Source organism: Chinchilla lanigera, unplaced genomic scaffold, assembly GCF_000276665.1.
Source record: "Chinchilla lanigera isolate Chin_1 unplaced genomic scaffold, ChiLan1.0 scaffold00078, whole genome shotgun sequence".
Lineage (NCBI taxonomy): Eukaryota > Metazoa > Chordata > Mammalia > Rodentia > Chinchillidae > Chinchilla > Chinchilla lanigera.
The window spans coordinates 6211488-6233966 of record NW_004955479.1 but is presented as its reverse complement, the minus strand read 5'-3'; the positions used below and the strand labels follow the sequence as shown (position 1 = coordinate 6233966).

Below are 22479 nucleotides of genomic sequence, written 5' to 3'. Positions count from 1 at the left end.
GTTTTCAGCGGCAGACCATTAAATTCCTTGACAGGCCTTGAAGGCTCTGTCTGTGCTTTTAAAGAGGTGCACATATATCTAGAAAAATTAGACTATATGCTTCAGATTAAAAGCTAAAAAAGAGAGCCCAAACTAAGTTTTCAGAAGGACAGGAGATTATAGTGCTTTACACAGTCTTAAATTTTACAAATTCTGGAAAAGCTGAGGAAAGTGACACAGCACAGCCTGACACTTCTCAATAATACAGAGACTGTATTTGTAGTTTTTTCTAATCCAAGTCAAGGCACAGAAGAAACACTGAGAAAGAAAGTAGAAAGCATTTGAAGAGGACCATTTAAGTGTCTGAACAAATACCACCTGAGAGCCAAGCATTTCGCAGAGATGGTGCCCTAGAGCACACACAGGAGCGTCCAAAACCCTGTGGTGAACTGTGACATCAAACTCACGGGCTTCAACTATGTGAGGCAGTGCATCATGCAACAGACTCACTTTGTGGAAATTAGGCCCTTCCAGCAGCAGAGTGCTTCTAATTTGGGTTCTTAGAAGTAGTTCTATTAATATGACACTATTTTATAAATAGAGTTAGTAATTTAAAACTTTTGATTAGAATTGAATTCATTTATGTTTTTATATATTGGTTTAACGTGTGCCAACGTCACCAGCCTCTCATTCTATGTTCTCATATTTAATATCTGAGCATGACCACATAAAATTATTGTTAATAGTTATGTCTGTGCCAGTCAACACTTTAGGGATAGAAAAAGAGGGGATGGTGACCTAAGCACAGTGTTTAGAGAATATTAACAGGAAAAAGACTAAAAATGCATTAATTGATTCAGGGTACTTTTATGCTTGAAACTATATATTGCAATACCATTGAAATTTAGAATATCAATTTACCTCTAATATTTTGTGATATTATTACTTCTGATTAATTCTTGATTCCTTAGGAAGCCTATAGAATGGAGTAAAAAGTCAGTTTCTTCCATTATGTAGTTGTCTCGTGATAAAACTATTATTTGTACCTAAAATTATAATATAAATTTTGCGTTCATTTCTCTGAAGTTTTTTAGAAAAAGATTCTCTCTCTACTCCAAGTTCCAAATAGATAGGGGCCAGCCCTGGGTATGCTCAATTTATTGCTTCAATCTGAAGTATGTGATTAATATTCTCTGAACATTTGTTGAATGAATTGAGTTTACATAATGCCTTTTGAGTTTTTTTACACTTTAAAAAATTTTATGTATGGATAAAAATATTTATTTTGCTTTTTACTGGAAAGTCATAAATTTCTTAGCCTTTCAACATGCCAAGAACTCCAAGTAATGTAGCCTACTTTTGCTACAAAATCTCAGAGGTAAACAATGATATTGTTGGGCTGTATGTAGGTATGCAACATAGTGACAACAGCCTTTGAGACATATAAATATAAAATAAAAATAGGATAACGACACCTCTCAGTTAATGCAAATAAATTAATTAGAAATTTTGGATTGCTAAGCAATTTAATTTAACAGACATTAAAAATAAGTAGTAAAGAACAAATTGAAAATGCTGAGAGGGGCACTAAAAATTTGCATATTAATTCTTCTATCTTTATCACTGAGAACTACACTGATTTCTTACTTACACTTATGTATTACCCAACAATAATACCTACTCCACTTTTGTTGGTCATTATGTATCAGTGAGAAGTTCAGTTTTCACTTTTTAAAATATAGACTATCTTTATAGATTTCATATCAAAATATTTTCATTGTGTCTTTACCAATTGTAACTCCTAATAATCACTACAGCGTTAGCTTTGGAATAGCTGTTCTGTACTAGTTCACCACGTATAGAAAAACAAGAGATTGTGTGTTAATATGCTTTTGGTGTCTTTTCTAGTTGACTCAATCTATCCCCCCATTTTGTTAAATTGTACTGTGTATTCCTTTGTAGGAACTGACTGCTAATGTGTGGGACTGGAAGTTACCTGTATGTCTAGTAAGTGTTTCCATCCCTGAGAAACTCAGAGCGCACGCTATAATCAAAAGAAAAAAAAAAAAAAAAAAACAGCAGTTGTGCGCACTTCCATCATGCATTTCCATCCCATCAGAATATAGACATCATAGGCTAGAGAAAGAGAAAAAAAATCTTAAACATTAAATTGATAAGAGAAAAAGGAGAAAACTAGGGCTATGCAGCAGCAAAATGAAACCGCTTTCCAAAAGGTGAGATGAAAACTGTCTTTTTGGCTTAGCCACAAAAAGTTCCTCAGTGTTTCGTCTGTATTTCAGTGTAAAAGGGTGCGGCTGGGGTGCGCTGGAAGAGTGGGAGTTACATAGGCGGAAAGAGAGAAACATTTTTCCTGAGTATTTTTTCATTCAAATATTTGGCACCTACATCAGACACTACATAGGATCCGTGGATATAATAGTGAACAACTCTACTCTTAATAAGCTTAGGCTACTTAGAAGAATGCATTACGATGCTGACAGGGAAGAACGGATAACGAAAAGTTTAAAATGTGGTAGGAGAAAACATTGCTGTTAATGGAGATTAAAGTGGTCAGGTTCCGAAGTCTATGAGAAGGGTATTATTTAGGGAGGAAGAATAGCATTTCACTACTGAAATAGTATTTCATATTTCAGTACTCCACGCCTACTGCATGAGCCTTCTGGAGGAGCAAGAACACGGCCCAAGCCGTTGTGTCACAGTTTTCCTCAAACAGACAGTTTGTGAGCTCGGACCCAGCTGTCACCCATGTTTTTTTGAGGGCACAAGAACAGAGGTGGGGAGCAGCCAGCTAAGATGGGCTTACATTCAATGCTTCCTGTTGGAAAAATAGGTATTGTACAAAGAGCTATTTCTGCCTGGAAATGTGTACTTAAAGCAGATACTATCATACTGGAATATCCGTGCATTTCTTTATCACATTATGATTTCACACTGAGGTGGTTTCACTTACATCACATGACTGAAGACACGTTAGAAATTAGCAGAAGATTCATCTATCCTTAATAGTTTACTGGCTATATCAAAATCACAGCCTTGTAAACTAAACTACTAAACTTGTCTGAAAACAGCTTCACCTATTGGTGGGCCTGTGCTAATAGCCAAACTATAAAACTATCAAGCATTATCATTCTTGTAAACATTCGTTTGAGAAAACTGCATTTGGGTCTTGCTTCCGAGGGAAGAAACGGTTCAGTTAAGAGACAAGCCCCAAGATCCAGCATCTCGCATCCCGCCCGGGTTTCGGCAACGCTGCTTTTGAACTCGCTGCAGACAAGGCGGGAAACAGATGAGGGCGGATCAGAAGGAGCCGCTACAATTACGGGTGGAGGAACCCAGACCCATGAGAGCGCCCGCCACAAGACCCCTTTCTACCCAGCACTTCGCTACAACATCCGGGATTCTGAGACCCGGGAACTAACGCGGGATTTGCCCTCCGAGAGCGGCAAACGCTAATGAGCTTGCACGCATGCGTGCGTGTGACGTCACTGCGCGCCTGTCTGAATTCTTTCTGCTTTTCCGGGTTCGGGTGAGTTTTTAATTGGGTTTGGAATGGCGGGCGCGGGTAGAAGGTGCTTGGGGGTGTGCGTAAGCAGGGGCTTGATTTGGTGTGGATCAACTTTCGGTGTAGTTGTCGCTCAGAAGCCCTGCCTAAGTCTCGTTGTCGTGCAGAGCGGTGTTCACCGTTTTCTCTGGGCCGTGGGCGCGCAGAGGTCGCAGATCCGAGTCCGCGCCCTCTCGGAGCGCAGCGCCCCGGGGCGGTGCGAGCGCGGGAACGCCCGCGCCGGGCACGGCGTGCGAGCCGGGAGCCTGAACCCGCACTGTGTAAGTTAGTGTCAGTGCAGTTACGGCTTCTTCGTTATTTAGAAGGACGAGGCGACAGGCCGACCTCTGCAGCGAGAAGCTTTCGGTGGGTGGTTTGCTTAGGCAGCACTGCCCCTGGCGGAGGGATTGACAATAAAAACCCCGGCTTTCCCACTCCCTCCTTTTCAAGTGTTTTTGCACGTTAAAGAACAGTGGTAAAGTTTGTAAGAGAAGTTTTCGCAGATCTGAAGATGAGTTTCACAGGTACTTAGAAAAGTAAATAGAAGAGGATTAAGTTTCAGGTTTTTCTTTAAAGAATGCTATGTATTGATAATTGTGATAAAGTTACAAAATAATCTACCCACCTGCCACCTCCTCCCCCAGCCTCAGCAGTGGGGACCAGCTTATTAAAAGAGGGAATAGTGAAACCAAGTCAAAGATGCTTAAAGCAACTTAGTGACTGCATTTTGGGTAAAACACGGGTCTTTCAGTATCCGACTGTCAGCTTCCCTGGTTGAATTTGCTGTGGACATCACTGAAGTAGAAATGGGATACTCCTGAAATTTAGGAAGTCAGTGAGGTGCCTTGAAGTTCAGCTGTTGAGTACATCACACAAAGTATGTCAGATCCTTACAGCCAGCTTGTGATGATAGCAAGAAATATATACAGTGGGAAAAAGAATGCTGTAGTAAACAGTGTGTTCAAGGAGGCCGAGGCACAGGGAAGTTTTTAAAGGCAGAAATGAAGAGGTCATAATATATTTTGTGACATTAATCTCTAACTATAGAAATTAATAGCAAGGATGGCACCAGCCCTCTGAGGTTGAACAGGAAGTTTCTGGACAGGTGTTCTCACAGAAATATTTTTGTGTATAAATTTGCAGCGCACTTTGTGCAAGATAATAGTTCTGGCAGTCTTCTGATTATAACTAGAGGCTGTCGTGCCCGAGAGCCCTTCCTTCGTAGTGTCTGCTGGCCGGCTTTGTTTGCTCGTTCGTTCGTTCGTTTATTCCTGGTGTCCCTCTCCTGCTTCAGTTTATGTATGATTCTTTTACTCTCATACTTAGGCTATTACAATAGCCAACTGGTGTCCTTGTTTCTAGTTTTAGTAAGATGACCTGAACATCTTAGTAGCTTCCTTTCTTAAAAGTTTGCTTTCAACGTATTTCTTCTGTAAATATTCTTATACAGGAGAATTCCCTCTATTCCCAGAGAACTGGAAAGAGTAGCTTGGAACACTTGGAGTTTCTGTTATAAGGCAGGTCTCCTTTACACCCTATATTTGAAGAACAGTCAAAAGTAGTGACTGGAAAAGAGACTGGGAACTATAATATTATACAACTGTTAAAAACTACCTACATACCAGACATTGTTTTGGATACTATGGTTACAGAAGTAGCCAAAACCTAACTGCTGTTTTCATAGGTTTTATATTTTAGGAGATCTGAAAAAATGTAATAAATAATTACAAAATAATAGTAGTGCAATTGTGGTCTTAAGAAAAAGTGAATTAAATTGGTAGAGCATATAATATAAATAAATTAATTTTCTGAGGAAATTTAGTAAAACTATGTCAGGTAACAGATATTAACACAAAATTTAATTGTGTCAATACAGGATCATTTTTGTTTTTATTTTCAACGGTCAATCTTAAACATAGCAAAAGCTTGGTAACTCTTAAATTAACTGTAAGGATTGAGCAGTTCCATAGATGTAATATTTTAGTTCATTCCGTTTCATTGCTATCTAGTATTCCATTGTGTGAATATATCACTTTGATTTTTCTGCTGTTGATAAAGCCAGTTAGTTTTGTGTTTTTGCTGTACTAAATATACCTGTCCATGTTTTGGGTAAATATATGCATTTTCTTTAAGCATACATGTATATACCGAATGGTGGAATTACTGTGTTGTAGGGTATACATCTATTCATTTTTAGTAAGGTATTGATATTTTTCCAAAGTATTTGTATCAGTTCACATTTTCATGAGTAGTGCGTGAGAATTTTGGTTATTTCACATTGCTATCAGCACTTTATATTTTCATTTATAGAATTTATTTTACTTCCTATATATGTAACTTAATACCACTTCTTGCTCAAAACACTTGGACAGCTAGGAATATAAGATGACTTTCTTAATCTGATAAAGAATATCTTCAAAAATTCTAAGGCAAATGTCATATTTAATGGTGAAATGTGTAACCTTAACCCTGATATCAGTAATATAGCCAGGATGCTTGTTTTTACCTCTCACACTCAGCATTGTATGACAGGTTGTCATCATACATTAAGGAAAGATGGAAGAATTAAAGAATATGCAGAGCAGAAGGCATTAGTGGCACTGTTATTACTCACAGATGACCTTACCGTACATGTGAACAATCTCAAGTCATCTGTGGAAAAATGTAAGATTTAATAAGCAAATGTAGTGAGAAGTGACTGTATATTACTATATAGTCAGTAAACAAATATAAATTTTTTCTTTATATACCAGCAGCAGCCAAATGGGATTTTGATTGCTGTTACATTAAATCTATAGATCATCTATGGGAAATTTGACATTTAATCGTGTTTCTGATCCGTTAGCTCTGCCTAATACGCCATTATTGTGTTATTTAATTTTTCTTAATAATGTTTAAAGTTTGCAGTTTATGGATCTTGCACATATTTTGTCAGTTTTTCATGCTTTTTGATCCAATTTAATTTTTTAGGTTCTAATGCCCGGATGTTTATTGCCAGAATATAGAACTATAGTTTATTTTTATATGTTGATGTGTCCTGCGTTCTTGTCTTTATGATTTTTTGCATAGACATTTATGTCATCTGAGAACAATACAGTCTTTCCTTCTTACCAAAAAGCCTTTTCATTATTTTTCATTGTTTATTACACTGGCTAAGATTTCTCCTGAATATCAGAGGTGAAAGTGTATATTCTTTTTCCTTCTTCCCAAACTAAGGGCAAAAGCACTTGGTATTTTATCATTACTATGAGTGTTAGCCATAGGTTTTTTTTATAATTGTCCTCTATCAGATTGAGGAAATTCTTACTTTCTTTAGAGTTTATTATGATTGTATATTGGACTTTGCTAATTGTATTATTTGTGTCTATTAATGATTATAGTTTTTCTTATTTTAGTCTATTAATATATAGTTATATTAATTGATTTTGCCATGCTAAAGCAATTTTATATTTTGGGGATAGACTGCTTTACCTTGGTGTACTGTCTTTTTGTTGTATTATTGGGTTGATTTGCTAATAGTTTGTTATATATTGTTAGATCTGTATTTATGAATGGTGTTAGTCTCACACTTACAATGACTTTGAAGAGTTTTGGTATTATGATAATACTGTTCTCATCAAATCAGTTATTGTCACTTGTCTTCTACTTTTGGAAAAGTCTGGAGAATTGTTTTTTCTTTCTTAAATTGGTGTAGAATTGACCACTAAAGCCAGTTATTTCTAGGGATATTTTATAAGGAAGCTTTAAACACTAAGTCCCCTGTCCTCAATTAATATAGGAGTACTTGGGCTATTTTATTTTGAGGAAGCTTCAGTAGTTTGTGCTTTTACAGGAAATCATCCATTTTTTTCTGTTTTCAGTATATTTCAATGTATTGATATAAAGTTATATTTCTTTAATTTTTTATATTATATTTCTTTAATCTTTTATATTTCTTTAATATTCGTGATGTTGGTAGGATCTCTAGTGGTGTCTCTTTTCTAATTTTCAGCATAGTAATTTGTGCCTACTGTCATGTTTTTTTCCTGGTCATTTCTAGCAAGAGATCTGTTTTGTTGATGTTTTGTTGATGTATCTGCTTTCTTTCTTTTTCTTTTTTTCTATTTCTTCAATTTTCTGTAACACTTTCTTCTGTGTTAATGTACTGATGATACCATTTGCTATACTATCAACTTCCAGTATTTTTTTCAACTGAAGTTCCCATTGGTTGAGTCTTGTTCATACCTGTCATTTTTCTTCATTGTATTCATGTTTTCCTCTACTTCTAGAACATAGATTTTTAAAAATTATTTTGAATTATTTCTGGTAGTGCTGTTGTCCTGTCCTTTAGTTACCAGGTTGATGGGTGGGCGGTGCTGAGGATCAACTCCAGGACCTTGCACCTGTGAGGCAAGTTATCTGCAACTGAGCTTCGTCTTTATTCCTTCTACTGATTTTATTTTTTTCTCCTTTATGTGTTTGTTCTTCTTTTCTGTTTGCCTAGCAGTCTTGCTAGATGCTAGCCATTAAGAATTTTATACAATCAAATGTTCGATTTGTCATCCTTTAAATATTTTTGGTGTTTGGAGGTGTATTTAATCTTTATACAGTCACATTTGATTATGTTCATGTAACTCCAAAGTAGCCTTTATTCTGGGGCTAATTGTTCTTTCTCACTACAGGAATATCTTTTTGAGGATTCTATTCTGTGCTCTGTATATAAGGAAATCTTTTTATTCTAGCTATTAGAACCGGAGTAATTCCTAGCCCTTTGTGAATCTCAGGATTATTTGGTGCAGCTCTTCTTAGTTGGCTCTTCTCTTTCCCAGACTACTTTTTGCCCACAAATTTAGAAATGAATACTCCACAGACCAGAGGATACCCCTTCTAAAATATTCTGAGCCCTTGTCATGCAGTCTTTCCCCTTCAGCCACCTGTCCCCACAATTCTAGACGTTGTGACAACATTAGACTCTAAACTTTTAACTCAGTGAGGCCAAGTGTCCGCATGTATTTAGTTACCATTTTCTGCTTCCTACAAACTGTCCAGGAAGTAAGCTAGGATTATCACTTTTATTTCTTTCTCAAAGAAGTCATTTTCTTTTTTTTACTATTTGAAAACTTTTGGATCATGTATTTTTTCCCTTGATTTTCTGTTTTAATCCTGGACAATAAATCGAATCTCTCCTATTTCAAAAGCAAAAGTCCTGTAGGTCCTTTAAGAATTTAAGGGGTAAAGAGTTAGATTTTGATAAATAGCTACTTTGTCTTGCATTTGAGAAACAGTAATATTTTAATGCTCATTAAACTTGTTTTGAAGGGCTCAATTAAAGAGATAATAAAAGAACTGCAGTAAAGTTCTAAGTCATACAATGAAATCTGCAGATTTTGAAGTGATCTTTCATTTGCTTCATAAATAGATGCTTGAAAATCTAATAAGGAAATTTCTTAGAATAATATTTGAAAACTAATATGAATGAGACTTCTCTCAGGTGGTATAATTGGATCTCATGATATGGCCCTGCTGTAGGGAGGTGGGTGACCTTTGGAGAATGAGGATAATGGAGATTTGATCCTAGAATGTAAGATATCTTAATGAGGTTCCATATAGAACTTGACAGATCCCCCAAACAGTTTCAAAGAGTTGGCTAAGATGTGCCATTTGAAAGGACTGATTATCACTTCATTTGTTAGATTTGTCTTCCGTCCTTCTCACAAATACTGAAGCTGAATTAGTTAAATGTCTTTAATGAGTAAATTATTACGATAAATGCCTTCCTTATCTTTAGTACTTTCTTAATTATAAAAAACTTGCTTAAATGTGGTCTCATTTGGCTAAATGTTTTCTGCAGTTTGGTTGATTCATTTTAAAATAAAATCCTTGGTTCATGTGTTTGGATTGTGTTAAATAAAAGGAATCAGTTCTTTCTGGTATTTATAGTTCCGATATTTTCAGTTTTAATTTGATGCATATTAAAAGAAACCCTAGTGTATTATTATACAGCATGAGTGTTTATAGACCTATCTTTCGGGTGCTTGTACAGAACTAATAACCTTGGCAATGAAATTTCTTTATAGCCTAATTATTTTATTTAGACAAATGTGATCTTTCCCAGCACCTATGTACTGAAATATAAATGAGCAAAGTGTGGGTTGTTAAAGACCCTGGTATCTGTATTGTTGGTAGAGAAAATAACTGAGAAAACAAAGGGTGAACACTGTAAATGACCTCTACAGTGATAACTTTATATTACTTAAAGTTTACTATGAGTAAAAATGAAATATTTTGGTGTGAGCTCTTAGGCATTTCAACGTTTAGTAGTGTCTTTACCCAATGCATTTGGTGGTTACAGTGGAAAAAAAAATAGAAGGTGGTTACTATGTGCTGTTAATGTGATATTTACAAAAGTTTATGTCATGGGTGTTCTAGACTTGTTATAATTTTGATCTTAATGTGTAGTATCATTCTGTATATTATTTCTGTAGTAACGTATTAGAGCAAGCAGAATTAAATAGTGGGCAAATAATTTGCATAGCATTTCTCCATAGAAGATATGCAAATGGCCAATAACCACATAAAAACATGCTTAGTGTGGTTAATTGTTAAAGACACACCAGTCAAAGCAACTGTGAAATACCACTTCATATCCACTAGGACGACTGTTCCAAAAGACCACAAGAGCTATATTCATGAAGAAGTGAAGAAATTGGAACTTTCATACTTTGCTCATGAAAATGTCATATGGTGTAGCCACAGTGGAAAATGGAATGGTGTTTCCTCAAAAAGCCAAACACAGAATGACCAGCAGTTTTACTGCTATGTATATACCCAGAAGATTTGAAACGGTTACTGAGACATGTACTTGCCTACCAATTTTTCTTAGGCATTACTCACAGTAGCCAGTAGTATTGGAAACAACCTATGTGTCTGTCAACAGAGAAGTGTATAAACAGGATGTGGGTACAGCCAATAGACTGTTAACCCATTAAAAAAAAAACTTTGATACATGCCACAGCATGGATGAACCTTGGAAACATTTTCTAAAATGAACAGATATAAAATGACAGCTATTTTTAAATTGCATTTAATATAAGCAGACTGATAGAGGCACACATTAGAGATAAGCAGGTCCGATAGTAAAGCAAAATTGGGGCATTCCCTCCGAATGGTTTCAGAGTTACTGACTGGGGTCTTCCAGAGGTTTTGGAAATATTTTTAAGGGATACTTTTTGACTAATGCCACCAAGCTGTACAGGAATGGAAATGGCAAGTTTTCTGTTATTTATATTTAACCTGAATAAAACACAGGCACACATGCTATGCAGTATTTGGGCAATATAAATATATAATTGGAACTGAGGATTTTGAGGCTGAGGGAGGAGGATACCCAGAGTTTGAAGCTAGCCTGAACTGCACATGGAGACCCTCTCCTGTAGTCAGCTTGTTCCAAGGCAGAGGGGCCTGACAGAGGAGAATCAGGTCATGTCATGGCACACAAGAAGCAGAGAGAAGTCAAGGGAAGAGGAAGGGAGATAGCCCCAGTTCTTACTCCCAGCAGCTCTGGCCAGGCTTCACCTCCCAATGTCACATTTAGCTATATGCTAATCAGTGGAGTAATGTGTAACACCCCCCCCCACCCATGACCTATTCACTTCCTGAAAGCTCCGTGAGAGTTTGAACATGTGAGAGTTTGGAGAAACATCTAGATATAAAGCATGGAAAGCAGCAAAATCTGGTAGAACTGTCTGCAGTGATAGAAGTGTTACATATCTGTACTGCCAGTATGATACACACTACTAATACTGAGCATTTGAATTGTGGCTAGTGTGGCCAAATTTTATTTATTTATTTTAAGCAGAAAAATAACAAAATAACAACAGTGAAGACAAAAATAAAACAATAAATACAAAAACAAAAAATACAGGATTTCAAAACAAGATGATAGGAATTAACAATGTTTGTTATATTACATATTGTTATCTTCAGCGAAGTTGCTCAGATTACCAGATGTAAGAATGCAAGATTGATTAAATAATTAAAGACAATAGCAAGTAATAAAAAAACATTAGAAATGATACAGAGCTTCATTAAACAAGATGATAGGAATTCACCAGTGGTTGTTATATTGCATATTATTGGCTTCAGATTAGTTGTTTCAATCACCAGATATAGCATGCATGCAAAATTGGTCAAGAGAAAAAAAATTTAAGCATTAACTGTTCCTTTCAATAAACCAGTAGACATCAGCAGCACACTTATCTCAGCTATCTATGTACATATATATTTTTTCTTTTTTTAACTTTAAAGAGAAAATATAAAAAAAAAACAAAGGTATAAACAAAACAACATAAAAATGAAAATGATACAGAATTTCAAAATAAGGTGATAGTAAATTAACAATGGTGGTTATATTACGTAATGTTATTTTTAATTTATTTTTATTTTTATTTTTTTCCCGGTACCGGGAATCGAACTCACAACCTCACGCTTGCCAGACAGGTACTGTGCTGCTGAGCTAAATAATGTTATTTTTAAAGTAGTTAATCAGATAACCAGATATAAGCATGCAAGATTGATCAAGTAATTACACATTAACTATTCCTTTCAGTAAGCCAATAGAAATTAGTAGTATTGCCTTCCCAGTATAAGAACCTGAAAGAGCAAATAAAATCTGAAAAGTATAATAAGTATTGTGAAAGGGAAAGAAACTGCTCAAATAGGAAAGAACAAATGGGATGAGGTAAAATAGAAGAAAGGGGAAAAAATAAGTTTTTAAATCTTATACAATTTAAATTTAAGTAGTTACATGTTTCTAGTTGATGCTATGTTGTACAGCATATCTCCAGAAATTAACCATTACTTGATGTATAATCATATATTTTTGCAATTATAATAGTTATTTAAATTTGAGTTCTTTAAGAGTTATACAGTATCTTTGATGTTAATTGGAAATCTTCTAAGTATTTACCAGACCAGATCTGACAAATAAGTCTATCAACTCATGTAGTTATTAGATACATTGTTGAATCAGCAGTAAGTCTCCAGATAACTTGTGTAGCCTTAGACCTTTCCATAAAACAGTGTTGCCAAGAGTATTAGAAATAGGTTTCAGGGATGGGGATATAGCTCCATAGTAGACCTTCTACAAGGCCCTGGATTCAATCCCTTATGATTGAGGTTGTTACTAACAAGTAAAGTAAGTATGGGGAGAAAACTCTGCTTTCTGCAAAACCACACAGTGAAATGAGATTATCTGTGCTTTGTCGCTTGTTTCACTTACATTCATTTAGACTCAGTAAACATTTATTAACGAGTGACATTTTAATGGGTGTTGTGCCAGACTCTGGAGAAACCAAAATTAATAAGATGCAGTACTTGGCCTATGAAACCCACTATCCCTGGAAATGACCTAATGGTGGTATCTATAATAGAGCTATAGTAGCAGTTTCAGTAAACTATAAATCTGCTTGGAAAATGTGAGCAAAGCATCAAATAGCAGATGGCATGCTTTTTAGTGCAACACTTTATTTACTAGTCTTTAAACTTTTTATTGTGGAAAATTTTCAAATTCACAGAATACTGAAAATTATTTAATGAATGTCTGTATATCCAACATCTAACTTCAGTAGTTACTGAGTTTATTTCATTTGTTTCATTGTCAATTCATTTTATTGCCACAGATTATTTTGAGTCAAATGTCAAGAATTATAAAATTTAAACCATAAAATCTCAGTACATAAAATAAAAAGACTACAAAAATAAGTGTGTGTATATATATATACACACACACACATACACGCACACACACAAACCAGTACCATTGTAATGCCTAAATATTAGCATCAGTTTCTAAATGTGAAATATCTTTGCATTCATATATGTATGCATGTATTTCTTGTCTTATGTCTGAATATAGCACAAGCACAATTACATCATTACACTTAAAATAACAATAGTTGTTTTGTATAAGCAAATATTAGGTCAGTTTTCCTTCTTTCCTGATCATTCTGTGAATTGTTTTTTTATTGGTGTAGGGAAATCACTGAAGATTTTGTAGAAATTGAAGAACTGTCCTGAATGACCAAAACTAAAACATTGGTACAACTGGCCTGAAATTGATTATGTATGTGATATTAGTTAAGTATGCAGACATGTATGTGTAGTGGATGGGGGCTTAGTTTTCAGGTTTTGAGACACACAAATTCTCCAAGAACGTCTCTTCTCTAAATTTAGAGTTTGGATTTTTTAGAAAGCTGAAAATTAATTTGTCCTACTTTTTTACATTACGTAAATATTTGGATAAAAACAGCAGTTCTCGGGCATTATGTGTTTTCTATAAATTTTGTTAGTCTAATATACTGTGTGGTTCCTTGAAATTATGAAATGTATTGCTTACAGAATTAAACTCTGCAACTTTTGGAAGTAAATGCCCTATCAGCAGTAAGGATTTTTGGGTTTGGTTTTGAAAAATCATTTAAATTCCATATTATCCTAATAATCCTAAATTATTTAGGGAAATATTGTGTCAAATTGATGACACAGGAAAAAACGGTAGGTGATACTGGAACAATTGCCCCAAAACACAGTTATCCTTAATCATAGTCATTTTTGTTGTTGTCATTGCTGCCAGTATAAAAAAATAAGCACATAAATATATGTATTGTACAGAAATTGGTGGCACTATTTGGAGCCTTCTGGTTTTCTCAGATCATAATATATATAATTCCTAAATTCTCTTGAGGCAAAATGAAACATTATCCTCCAGGCACTTTAAAATTGTTTTTCTTCATACCTTAGATGATAAGATTACAGAAGTCAGGATAATGTCTGGTAATTGAACTGTTGTAGTATTTGTCCAGATGAATTACATAAATAAAAGTTAACAATGCTAAGATTGAGTAGTGTGTCCCTGACTATTAACTAATATACACAGGTGTATGGCTGTACTGGTTGTGAAAATATTAAAATGTTTAGCAAATGGTAAGTAGATATCCTTTAGAGTTCTGAAAGAGCACCTTACCATTTTAGTCTAGGAGCTCCAATACGATTGTCCTGCTCCATTCCCTGAATATCCCCTTGGGGTAGGAGAGACTGTGCCTTTGAAGGTGGTACTTGCATTCTTGTTGGTGTCCATCCTCTGAGGCCATGTGATCCTTTGTGAGCTGTGTAGAGACTGGATCATCTGCAGTATACCTTACTAGCCTTGTGTGTTGGTTTGGGTTTTTTTGCGAGGTGAACAATATAATACAGGACACATATTTTGTAAGATTATTTTTAATAGTCACCCAGATAATCATATACAGGAGAGTGCAGGAAATCTGTCCACACACTATAGACCAAGAATCCAGCTGAGGGCCTGGACCCTGTGGTAATGTCCTGCATGAGTCCAGCTGAAGACCTAGAGCCGTAACAGTGTCTCCCATAAATACAGAATTAATAAATAATAAATACAACTGGAGGACCATGCAGGACTGTTTCACGGATCTGCACTGGAAAGGCCCAAAGGTCAGTGATGGAATCTAGAAAGTCTGTGCCAGTGGGATCAAGGATCTGTGCTAGCAGGCTGAGGGATCTACACTGGAGCCAGGAAGCAATGCTCAAAGTAAGAACCAGAGCTCCCGTGAAAGGTACCGCAACCATCCTCAACAGCAGTGAGGTCCTGAGCTCCTCTGATGATGAGGAAGGCCGAGTTACATCAAGAAGGCCAATGACAGGCTTCTTCAGGAGACTGAGTTGTGTACCATGTTCCCCTCCAGAGCCAGGAAGTGATGCTCACAGTGAAGATCAGAGCTCCCCCAAAGTGAACTCAAGCCATTCTCAGCAACAATAAGGTCCCGAGCTGTTTGGAGCATAAAAACAGCCAAGTTCATCAGGAAAGCAGGCATGACAAGCTCCTCCCAGAAAACCAACAGCTCCTAGCAGCTTCTGTCCACTCCTAAAAGGCTCCCAACAGCTTGTACCAGCTCCCAACAGCCTAACTTTTCCAGTTCTGCCTCTTACGCTGCGGGCAGCAATCCTCAGGTGGGCCTCCCACACCCAGCACCACACTGACTCAGTTCAGCTGGGGGTTACAAGTTGTGCACCAGTTGTTGATCCACTACACCCTATATTTTAAATATTATTCCTGAGTACATCTAAGTTTTCTAGAAAAGAATGTAAGAGAATTAGAGTCTTCATTCGTTCATTCATACATTTATTCCATAATATATTTAATGACTGTTTGGAGCCAGACCTTGTTCCTTAGCACTGGTAATCCAGACAGTTGTATTTGTAATACTTACTTTCTAATGAAAGACAGACAATAACAGATAAGTGATACATTCTCATTTAAGTGGTAGGGCCAGGGATATAGCTCAGTGTCTTAAGCACCTGCCTGGCAAGCGTAAAGTCCTGAATTCGATTTCCGGTACCAAAAAAAAACAAAGACAATTTCAAGTGATGCACAGGGCTTTGTAGAAAACAAAGCAGTGGAGAAAAGAAAGTACAGTGTGTGAAAAGGGAGGAAAGGTATGTTTGGATCTGGTCATGAAGTGAGGACTGAAATGACATTTGGTCAGAGGCTTGAAAGAAGTAATGAAGAGATCCTTCAGCTATTTGAAGAAACAGTGCTGTAAGCAGGAATTAGCGAGTACAAAGTTTGTAAAGTGTGAGTGCATGTTTCACGTATGTAAGGTCGGTGTCTAAATCCCAGAGTATCTAAATCTCTGAGGCCAAGCCCTTAGTATGATTCAGCTTTCTATAATACCTTTCTGGATTATTGTTAGTTTTAGACATACCTATTTTGGCACACAGTAGGAGCTTTGTACCTCATGACCATTCTTGTTACTTGTAAATAGATACGGACCAAATGAGAATAGGGCGGAGGCGGAGCATCTGGATGTCTAAGCCCAGGAGTTTGGCTGCTCGGCTTACTTTTCCTCCAGTTATTGTGCCTTGAGTACACTTGATTGTCTCCAGATTGAAATCTAATCTAATATAAAGTATTACAGTAGCTGGTAACTCTGTATAGTTCTGATATACTGTAGTTGCAGAAGTGATGATTTAGAAATCAGTAGACTTGAGAAATGGCACTATTTTTGCAACATCCGTCTTGGGAGTCTAGATTATTCATTCATTTCAAGAAAATCATTAGAATATCTATTTTTCCTCTCTCAAATATTTATTATAACCAGTACCTAACAATTAACTGTTTTTTAGGATATAAGAAATCTTATGGTTTTCTTTTTTTTTTTTTGCAGCACCAGGGATTGAACTCACGACCTTGTGCTTGCCAGGCAGGTGCTTATGCCACTGAGCTATATCCCCAGCAAAGCAACAGTTTGGTTTTTTTTGTTGTCCGTCGCTCGAATCCCGTCCACCGTCCACCCACCCCACCCCACCCCACCCCCATGCTGGGAATGGAACTCACAACCTCGTGTTGGCCAGGTGCTGCTAAGCTAAATCCCCAGCCACAAGAAATCTTATTACTAAAAATGATACTGTATTTCTTTGGAATTTTATAGATTGGGAAAAGCTTCCATATGTTTCTCATTTAAGCCTTTATTAACCCCCTTGATTTTTTATTATGATTGTTATTATTGAGATAACCACTCTAAGGCTAAGGTCTGTTAAAGAACTTACAGTAAGTGGAGAAACTATCTGCACAACTGTTTTTCTTTTCTGTCTCAAGGAGAAAATTATTTTGAACTTGAGTAAGATCTTGCAAATATCATAGAAGATTTTGTTGTTTAACCAATCAAGCAGTGTGAAAGGTCGCCTCATCCCCCTGAACCTATTGCCATCTCCCAGCCCATTCCATAAGTAAAGTCACTGTTCTGCTTTTGTTTTGCATCCTTTCAGCTTACATGTGTTTGCATGCACACATGTGCATCTGTGTGTTTGTGTATATATAAACCTGCATATGCATATTTTTACCAGATGATGTTGCATTACTCGTGATTTAAAAATTGGTTTATTTTCTCTTATTTAATTCTAGATATCTTAGTGAACATTTCAAAAATAAATGCACAGTATTAAATATTAAAAATCTATTTGCTTATATTTTTATTTTTACATTTCTTTAGGATTCTTATATTTGTTAAATATTTATTTGGGAAACAACATAAGAGGGTTATAATGAATTTGTAAAACATGTACAGTACATCTATAAAACATGTACAGTATATTAGGTATATATGTTACTGAACTGAATGTGAAAAATGTTTTCTGCTATTGAAAGACTTAGTAGGTGGTTATACACATGGAAGTATACCAACTAATTAGTTATCAAATAATAGGATGTTAATGGGCATAAATCAAGTTTTTATCCCTTTTAAAAGATAATGAGAAGACTGAGTTTACAATTGAAAGCCTTTCCGAGCTTAAAATTCATGAATACTGATCATTTGAGGATTTTGTATATTTACTTTAGAGATTATAGTATCATCATTAAAGATTGTTGCAAAGCAAACATAAGTTTCTGTGTAAAGGAATGAATTTTTCTAATTTGATTCTTATGCCTTTCTCCTTTATCATTGCTTGTTTCCATAAGACTGCAAGAATATAACTCAAATCCTAAAACACTATGTGTAATACCAACAAGGTTTTGATTCTTGTTTTGCTAGACTCTGAAACATTTTATAAACATACCCAGGCTGCAGTTGAACTTCCCTCATGTAAGGCATTTGCTTCAGTTTTTGGTTTTTAATATAAGGTCTTTTCCAAACTATTGTATAAGTTTTTTTTTTTTTTTTAAATCACAGAATTGCTGGGTGAGGTGGCAAATACCTAATAGGCTGAGGCAGGAGGATCACCATGTTTTTGGGATCAACCTGGGTTCCATAGTGATTTCAAGGCCAGGCTGAACTATATAGCAACACCTTGTTCCTGCCCCTCAAAAAAAACATTAGTGCTGAAGAGAAGCAGAGACAGATAGGGCCTGTCTTGACAGCCAGGAGATGTGCATTGTTGTCTTCTATAACTGACTAGTGACGTGTAACCTTAGTGCATTCATTTATTCTTTCTGGCTCTTATTTTCTTATCTGAAAATTGAATTTATTTGATTTATGAAGCTATGCCACATAAACATGTGTATGTATTTGTATTTATGGTAGTATTTGTATGTTCGATTATTTGTTCAAATAGTTGAATGTTTTTTGTTTTCTATGATAATTATTGCACATAAGCAGTGTATCAAATAGTCAAGGATCTTGACTTCGTGGAGTATAGTGTCCCAGTGGAGAAGAGTGGAATTAAACAACTATCTCAATGATTTTATCCGGGTTGAACACATAACTAAGAATTTTGAGTAGCAGATTGAGAAAAGTAGTGGTGATGTGAACACAAGAATATTGTAGAGTGGGCAGTAAGAGAATTTTGTATGCAAATACCTTTAATGAGCATCCTGGACTGTTTAAAGAAATACGAGAAGCAAAATACCGGAGTGAGCACGTGGCTGCTGAGGAGGTGGAGGTGGAGGTAGGATCAGGTTGTCTTTATATTATTTATATTTATGAACTTTGATTTTTAATGCTGACATTACATACATCATTTCCAATTATGTACTTGGTGTTACACAATGCAATAAATGGCAATATTCATGAAATACTTCTTTAAACATTAGAGAAACATTTTCTATGAATCACTGTCAGTGCCTCTCAGTTCCTGGACTTTCCTTGAAACTTTCCCCTCTTTAACAGTTTTTGAGGGAGTGGAGGGCACGGAGAGGAAGTGTAAGTAAAGAGAATTGAAGTGTGTTATGTGCATGTACCAGCTCCTCACATGAATGTAATCACTGTTACTGCAAACATGTCCTAATTAATACAGCAGTTTTAAGCTATAACCAATAAGGTTTGCAGTGTCAGTGTAGAAAACCTGGTGCTTGTTAAAGTCAGGTAACATCACTGGCCATTAGGGATGCAAATTAAAATGATGCTAAGATTCCATCTTACTCTAGAAAGAATGACAAATAACAAATATTGGCACGGCTGTGGTGAAAAGAAACCTTTCCACATTGTTGGTGGGAATGCAAGCTATATAACCATTATGGACATCAGTATGGAGATTTCTCAAACAAAATTAGAAATTCAATATGATCCATCTCTCTCTCTTCCAGATATCTTCCAGAGTGTTTAAAACATCATACTACAGCAACACATGTGTGTCATTGTTCATAGCAGTACAATTTATAGTGTTAAAATCCTAGAAACAGCCTGTATACCCATCACCAAGTCATTGGATAAAGAAAATGTGGTATCTTTGCACACTGGAATACTATTCAGCTATAAAGAAGGACAAATTTGAGACATTTGTAGGAAAATGGATGCACTCGATAATGTTGAGTGAAATAAATCAAACACCCAAACTTGGATACCATATTGTGCCTGTCATCTGAATAAGGCAAGGTACAGCCTTAGAGAGAAGTTGGGGAAGGATAGAACGAGACAAGAGGTGGATCTCATGCAGGTGGGAGGGGGTCCAGGATAGCAAGGGCGAGGGCTGAGCACGAGGGGATGGGGAAATAGGTAGAGTGAAGATATGCAATGTACAGGGTCCTGATAACCTCAGTGAGTGCGGACATTTTGTGCCATAAACATGGACTAAGCTTTATAGTATCAACAGGAATGAAAAGGGGAAGAAGGAAACTAGAGAAAGAGGGAGGGAGAAGGAGGGGAGGGGATTAAAAGCAAGAAGCAAGCTGTAGTGTACACATACCAACTCCCCAGGACGATTGTGACCTGCATGTAATGCAAGCATGTATTAAGACAATTTTGGGGCTGGGGATTTAGCTCAGCGGCAAAGCGCCTGCCTGCCAAGCGCAAGGTCGTGAGTTCGGTTCCCGGTACCGGAGAAAAACCAAAAAAAAAAAAAAAAAAAATTTTTAAGGAAATCATGTGAGTGTTTTTCTTTTCGGATTATCAGTTGTTTTATATAATCTTTGCTCTTTTCCTGCTAGTGAAGTCTAACAAGTAGAGAATTTTTAATGTATTACCTGTTTAAAAAAAGATTAATAGTCTAGTCTTGCAGTTTCCATTTTGTTATTCATCTATTGATTTACTTATTTCATCAGTGAATGTATCAGGTAGTAACATTTAAAACTGTATTATGCAAATAAATTGGTAGATTTTTTTAAAGACTTTAATGAGAAGTTTTAAGTTCATAACAAAACTGAAAGATTTTCTGTCTCCTCTCCCTGCACATTGGCAACCCTCCATGAGAGCTTCCCCTCTGGAGTAATAAATTCACTGCAGTTGATGAGCCTTCATTTACACGTCCCTATTGTTTGGGCCATAGTCTGCATTCAGGTTGCCTCTTGGTGTGTGTTCCATGGGTTTGGATAAATGTATGGCGTGTAACAGTATTTTACCTGCTCTCACAGTCCTCTGTGTTCTGCCTATTCATCCTTCCCTTCCCTTACTCCCTGTAACCACTGATCTTTTATTGTTTCCAGAGTTTCAAGCCTCTTCCAGAATATCTAATGGATAGAATCAATTTGTAACTTCTGTTTTGTTTTTGTGTTGTAAATTAACTAATTGTTGAAAACCATTTATATTAGGAACACCTGTACTGATTTCCTCCTCCTCTTCTGCCCCTCCCTTCCCCCCTCCTCCCTGAAACTGGCTTGTAGTAAATATAAATAAGCCTCTTGACCCAACAGACAACTGTTCATTGACAAGGGCTCAATCTTTGTAGGCACCATGTTGGGGCACACCAGACACAAAAGCAGAATTTCTTACTTAGAATTCAGGTGAATGTATTTTTATTTTATTGTACTTACGCATTGATAAGCTTATCACTTTTACTCACAGGCTGGTCTCCTGATAATTGTTTTTCAGCAGATTGCTATGAACACCTACTCTGATCTATCAGAATATACTCTTAGTGCCAAACTGTAATTCCTGAATTTGTTTGAATGGCTTCGATATTTTCTTGTCAGAAACTTAGAACTGAGAACAGAGATGGTGAATCTATGGCAGGGGTGTTACTGTGTTTTTCTTTTAAGACAAAAGGGGATGGTAATGTATGGCTTGTTTTTTCTAAGCTAAAACCTCCGTGTTCAGATTTAATGGCAGTGTTGGCACTTTACGATAAATAAGTGGTTTGGGTTGAAGTTTGGGCACTGGGTCTAAAAGTTTCACCATCACTGACTTAGAAGACCATGTATTAAATCTCATTTTCAATTTAATCTATTATTTCTACAAACTAATATTAAATATTTATTCTGTGCATATTCGGATAAATTTTTAAAAATCACAATTATGTGTAAAATAATGGGAACTGGATCCTAAGACCCTTTATTCTTTCCCTCTTTCTTTTAGCTCTTCACTTCAGGTTTTGCCGGTCAGTTCATTTAGCATGTTCTCTGACCACTACGAATAGAAGAAAGTCTCTCTCTGTTACTCGTGGGGTATACACACATATAAGACATTACAGTATTTGTAGTTCCGAGGTGCTTACAGGGATGTAAAGGTACCCCAGGTGTTAAGAAAGGTTTGTAAATAACATAGAGTTAAATATTAAATGCTGTGTAGGAGAGTTCAGAGGAAGGAAGATTTTTTTTTCTTGAAAGAGAGAGAATTCAAGATAGACCTTATCCAGAAGAACGATTTATAGCCTAGACTTTGAATTATAGAGAAGTTTAGATAAGGTGAAAGTGAGGAAAACATTTTTATTAGTGGTGGCTCAGAATAATCAAATAATTTATGGGCAGAAGCAGTGTATGCCTAAGATTCTTATTTGTCTAATAGTGAATGAAAGTATCTGGAAATAAAACAGGCAAGATCAGTTAGATGAGATTACTGAAGACCTTTGATGCTATTTTTCTATGTATATGTTAAAATACAATCCCTTTATAAGTATAATAAACTTTTTTCTCATAAAATTGTGTTTATTTCTATATTGTCAGACTTATGCTAAGGAAAGAATTGAAATCTTTTTACTGAATTGTAGCTTTTAAGAATAAAATTTTTATTTTTTCAACA

The 22479-nt window shown here is 36.0% G+C and overlaps 1 protein-coding gene across 5 annotated transcripts in view; it reads left to right on the top strand.

Moving 5' to 3' along the window:
• The first annotated feature begins 3454 nt into the window (after positions 1–3454).
• The window catches only part of Pot1 (protection of telomeres 1), an 89914-nt gene continuing 70889 nt past the window's right edge, over positions 3455–22479 (top strand). For 2 of the 5 annotated variants that reach the window (XR_001230883.1, XM_013503293.1), the window contains exon 1: positions 3455–3526. The gene's annotated coding sequence lies outside the window, so the exon portion shown is untranslated. Of the gene's footprint in view, positions 3527–3571; positions 3823–6073; positions 6206–21226; positions 21246–22479 lie in introns of those variants that run through there. The other 3 variants (XM_005402346.2, XM_005402344.2, XM_005402345.2) reach the window with 3 other exon arrangements.